Consider the following 6,028-nt stretch of genomic DNA (forward strand, 5'->3'; position numbering starts at 1 on the left):
ACCAAGAGATTTTCTTTAAGTTTTTATCCAATAGAGTTTTAAGTTCATTTATCTTAAACCATCTCTTTAGATATGTACATTTTAGTTAAAATTATTTGACTCTCTAGAATATATCATGAGAACATGTTCAGAATAGTGATCAATGAAAGAAAGATATCTCTGTTTCAGCACCAATTCGTAAATAAATAAAGATTTAGGAAAGTATTTATGAATCATAAAAAACTTGTTTGAATCGCCTTTATGCACAAAATTAATTAAAGTGGTTTGATTAATTCTGAAAATTGCAACATTTAGTTCAACCCATTGTAATGTTGTAAGATTAGTGTACATTGAAATAAAAACAGGGAGAAGTGTACAACAGTACGCCTCGTATATTGCCAGTACTAACCATGGAAATGTATGAGGACAAGGCCAAGTATTGCGCCATGCGTCGGCTTCAAACTTATGGATTGGTCTGCGCTCCATAATAGTTTAATTAGCCAACATGTCTTTTTTTTCATATTATCAACTGTTACTAATGATCCTCAGCAACAACCACACGGCCGTGACAGCGTTTACAGAGGAAGCAAATTAAGGTAAACGAAACAATGTAATTAAATGTCATGATAATGTAGACAATACTAACTGAAAGGAACTAACAGTAAATTGGAAGTTAAATATGTTTGCTTATTATGATTACTTACTGACGGTCGATACTGATAGCGGCTAATATTTTTACAGAATAGAAATAGGAAACTGAGAAAGTCGGGGTAGCCTACCATTAAGACATTCGTGCAAGTTGAAAGGCTATACACATCCTGCATAAATATAAAACAATTTATATTTACAATTCCGTTATCCAAAACAGATTACTCACTTACCTAGAGCTCTTATCAAGTTGTAAATTATAGTGCATGGAGAATGGTATTAGAGCATAGAAATAGATGTTGAGTGTCTGTTGTCCTGTCCTACATAGCAGTCTCAGAGACGATCCAGAGCATTATGGACAAAGCCCCTTAGTCCGTTTCACTGTTCATCAGTCATAGTAGTTTTCCACTGAGGCCACAAGGTGACGCTATGACCTTTCCTTTTTTGGAAAGCATTGAATAGTCCCCGCGATATGCAACTGTTCAGGGATGTCAGGAACCAATACACGCAGTCAGTCAGGAAAGCAAAGGCTAGCTTATTCAAACAGAAATTTGCATCCTGTAGCTCTAACTCCAAAATGTTTTGGGACACTGTAAAGTCCATGGAGAGCAAGAGCACCTCCTCCCAGCTGCCCACTGCTCTGAGGCTAGGTCACCACCGATAAATCCATGATAATCGAACATTTCAATAAGCATTTCTCTATGGCTGGCCATGCTTTCCTCCTGGCTACCCCAGCCCCGGTCAACAGCTCTGTCCCCCCGCAGCTACTTGCCCGAGCCTCCCCAGCTTCTCCTTTACCCAAATGTTCTGAAAGAGCTGCAAAACCTGGACCCGTACAAATCAGCTGGGCTAGACAATCTGGAACCTCTATTTCTAAAACTATCAGCCGCCATTGTTGCAACCCCTATTACCAGTCTGTTCAACCTCTCATATTGTCTCAGATCCCTAAAGATTGGAAAGCTGCTGCGGTCATCCCCCTCTTCAAAGGGGGTGACACTCTAGACCCAAACTGTTATAGACCTATATCCATCCTGCCCTGCCTCTCTAAAGACTTCGAAAGCCAAGTTAATAAACAGATCACTTACCATTTCGAATCCCACCATACCTTCTCCGCTGTGCAATACGGTTTCCGAGCTGATCACGGGTGCACCTCAGCCACGCTCAAGGTACTAAATGATATCATAACCGCCATAGATAAATGACAGTACTGTGCAGCCGTCTTGATCGACCTGACCAAGGCTTTCGACTCCGCCAATCACCGTATTCTCATCGGCAGACTCAATAGCCTTGGTTTCTCAAATGACTGACTCGCCTGGTTCACCAACTACTTCACAGACAGAGTTCAGTGTGTCAAATCGGAGGGCCTGTTGTCCGGACCTTTTCTCTGTATATATCAATGATGTCGCTCTTGCTGCGGGTGATTCCCTGATCCACCTCTACGCAGACGACACCATTCTGTATACATCTGTCCCTTGTTTGGATACTGTTAACAAACCTCCAAACGAGCTTCAATGCCATACAACACTCCTTCCGTGGCCTCAATAGCTCTTAAACGCTAGTAAAACCAATGCATACTTTTCATCCGTTCGCTGCCGGCACCCGCCCGTCCGACTAGCCGACTACCCTGGACGGTTCTGACCTAGTTGAGAGAATGCCAAGAGTGTGCAAAGCTGTCATCAAGGCAAAGGGTGGCTACTAAAATCTATTTAAATTTGTTGAACACTTTCTTGGTTACTACATTATTCCATATGCGTTATTTCATAATTTTGACATCTTCACTATTATTCCACAATGTAGAAAATAGTAAAAATGAATGCCCAGAGATACTGTGAGGAGATCCTGAAAATAAAACACACTTCAGAGTTAAAATTAGGTCTGCATTTTAGCAAAAACAAGCTAAATTTATACACAATTACTATGACAGGCCATTGGACAAATTCTTCAGTAACTGGCCATCACAGTTGTATGTCGAGACTTACGGACAAAAAGAACAAGCAGATATGAAGTCACTTTGACATGTTTATTCGTTCCAGAATGACTAAAAATCCCATTCAGAGCAATCCTGTATATAACGTGAAGGAGAATAGGGTGCAAGTTTCACATGCCAATGTCGTCTGTTCACAATATGAAAATAAATACATAACATCAGTTTTTAAAAGGCATCTAATATTTCTGTTACACTGCAGTGTACAACAGTTACCAGATAAAAACGGTGTGAGAGTACTGGAGGCTTTGAACCAGTCACATACCCTCCTAGGTTACAACTTGTCGGGTAGTCAAACTGCCCACATCACCCAAGTCATAATAAGAACATATGTCTATTTAAAACACTAGTTTAGTTTATAAGTGCTCTGGGTACTTGATAACATCGTGTAATGTTTTCTCATTGTGACCCTTTAAAATATTCAGACTATTTCTTAATTTCTTGTGGGCAGATGTACGAAAAGTTGTCCGGAGGCCAGCGCTCACAGAAGATTACGAATAGTTTCCGAGATGACTATTACCCAATACAGACTGTCAGCACTGTCAATTAATTATCCCTGATGACATTCAAAGTGACGAGGCAATTTCCCAGCTAACAGGATGCAGCCACATGCACTCCCATGCTGCAAACATCCCATACAATTTTAAAACAGCTATAGTTCTCAAACCCATGACTTCTTTCCATTGGTTCTTAACCATCTTAAAGATAGAATTCACAGTATGGTGAAACAGCACCACTGTCCCTCCCACGGCCATTGTTATTGTTTTGTTGACGAAGCAGAGCTGGGGAGAGTCGTGCATCGTAATAATAATAACAAAACAAAAAAGCATCACTACATACAGTATGCTGCTGTTCTATTGCACGTGCAATGATGTCCGGGGAGGTGGGGATGTTTGCAGTAACTTTGTTGTAATATCAGGCAGATGGGACAGTTTCACTATTAAGAACTCCAGCTTTAATATCACTGAACAAGAAATATATTTTTACTGTTAAAAATACGTGTTTGAGAGGTCTGTTGGAGAGTATACTACAGGAGTCAAGTAGTCACAGTTTGAGAGGTGGGTTACAGAGGTAAAGGAGGTCCACTGAAGGAACAGAAAAGAAATTGAAAGTGTGCTCATCTTGTCCAAACTTGTAGTTAATTTTATTTCACTATGTTGAAAAGCTAAAAAAAAAAACATTCATATATGCTGGATAAATGTAAACAGAGCTATGTAGAAGTGATTTGAGTGTTAAAACACAAACGTGTGGTATGAAGCTTTTAAATGAAAACCATACATTTTAAACGTCATTTAAAAAAAAGTGTCTGAGTAGTAGCCTATAATAAAAAAAGGTAAGCAACGACAGCCCTTGACTTTCTCCACATTTTGTTTTACAGACTGAATTTGTATTGATTAAATTGAGATTGTGTCACTGACCTACACACAATGTCAAAGTGGAATTACATATTTTTTTTATGAAAAGCTGAAATGTCTTGAGTCAATAAGTATTCAACCCTTGTTATGTTAAGCCTGCATAAGTTCAAAAGTAAAAATGTGCTTAAGTCACATGACAGGACTCACTCTGTGCAAGTATTTAACACGATTTTTATAATAAACAAAAATATAAATGTAACATGTAAAATTGTTGGTCCCATGTTTCATGAGCTGAAATAAAAGATCCCAGATAATTTCCATATGCAGAAAAGGCGTCTCTCTCTCAAATGTCGTGCACAAATTTGTTTACATACCGGTTAGTGAGCATTTCTCCGTTGCCAAGATAATCCATCCTCCTGACTGGTGTTGCACATCAAGAAGCTGATTAAACAGCATGATCATTGCACAGGTGCACCTTGTGCTGGGGCCAATAACGCACTAAAACATGCAGTTGTCACCCAACACAATTCCACATCTGCAATTTGCATGCTGACAGCAGGAATATCCACCAGACCTGTTGCCAGAATTTCTCTACCATAAGCCGCCTCCGTCATTTTAGAGAATTTGGCATTACGTCCCAACTGGCCTCACAACCGCAGACCATGTATAACCACGCCAGCCCAGGACCTCCACATCAGGCTTCTTCACCAGCAGGATCATCAGACCAGCCACCCAGGCAGCTGATGGAACTGTGGGTTTGCACAACCAATCTGTATTCCCAGTCATGTGAAATCCATAGATTAGGGCCTAATGCATTCATTTCATTTGACTGATTTCCTTAATTGAACTGTTACTCAGTAAAATCTTTGAACAAATTTCAGTGTAAATGACTACCCCATCTCTGTACTGAGTGGCGCAGCGGTTTAAGGCACTGCATCTCAGGGCAAGAGACGTCACTAGTCCCTGGTTCAAATCCAGGCTGTATTACAGCCGGCCGTGATTGGGAGTCCCATAGGGTGGCCCAGCATCGTCCGTGTTTGGCCGTCATTTTACATTTTAAACTGTCTTGCCTAGTTAAATAAAGGGGTGTGAAAACTTTCTGAAGGCACCATGTGCACGTTGTCTTTGCTCCCTCTCGCTCGGCTGTATGTGCATCTTGCTATCCGTCACTCAAATGGCAACACTCTGGCGAGGGGCTGAAGCTCATTGGCTAGAACTCAAATTGCTAGGGGGCTGGCCCACGTGGGGGAAAATGTTTTTCTGGACGATCAGCTGCGCCCGTCTCTTTCAAACTCTGGATTTCGTGGCTAATTGAGGTAAGACAGTAATTCTGTGCATTGATTATGCAGGGATGACCTACACATTGAAACATCCAACCCAAAGCGTGAGATACAAAACAATTAAAATACTTAGTCGCCAATGTGCCACCGCATGTCTTTAACCGCTTTACACAACCTGTGTGAGGTGTGTAACTTGACTAATATCGGACCTCTGGCTGCATGCATAAAGGATTGTCTTAAAGGTGAAAGTGTAAATAAAGTCCCTGAGGAGAAGAGATAAAACACAAATGTGGGGGGGAAACACTGAGCCTGGGTCCATTTCCACCATAAAGAAGAGGGGCCAGTATTGGCAGCCTGTCTCTCCCAGCAGACAGTCTCTCTCTCCCCCCCCCCCCCCCTCTCTCAGAAGAGGAAGGAGTAGGGGCTGTCCCTACGGCCGTGGCTCTCCAGGGAGAAGGAGGGGATGGCCACCTCGAACATGGCGCCGCCATTAGCCCGTTGGCAAGTAAAAGTCCCCCTGCAGAAGGCGGAAAATACCAATCAGCAGGCGCAGAAAAAAAATAGATTTTCAAAAATCAATATTATTCAACAAGGATATGGCGGAGCATTCTACATCGCACACTCACTCAGAGGAGATGGCTTCAGTCCCTGTGATATGAAAAGTTTTGCTGAGGTACTAGACCAGGGGTGGGTAACTCCAGTCCTCGAGGGCCTGATTGATGTCACTTTCCTCCATTGCTAGCAAACACAGCTGATTGCAAATTTCATTGGTGATTATTGGA

Source organism: Salvelinus fontinalis, chromosome 13 (assembly GCF_029448725.1).
Source record: "Salvelinus fontinalis isolate EN_2023a chromosome 13, ASM2944872v1, whole genome shotgun sequence".
Classification (NCBI taxonomy): Eukaryota; Metazoa; Chordata; class Actinopteri; order Salmoniformes; family Salmonidae; genus Salvelinus; species Salvelinus fontinalis.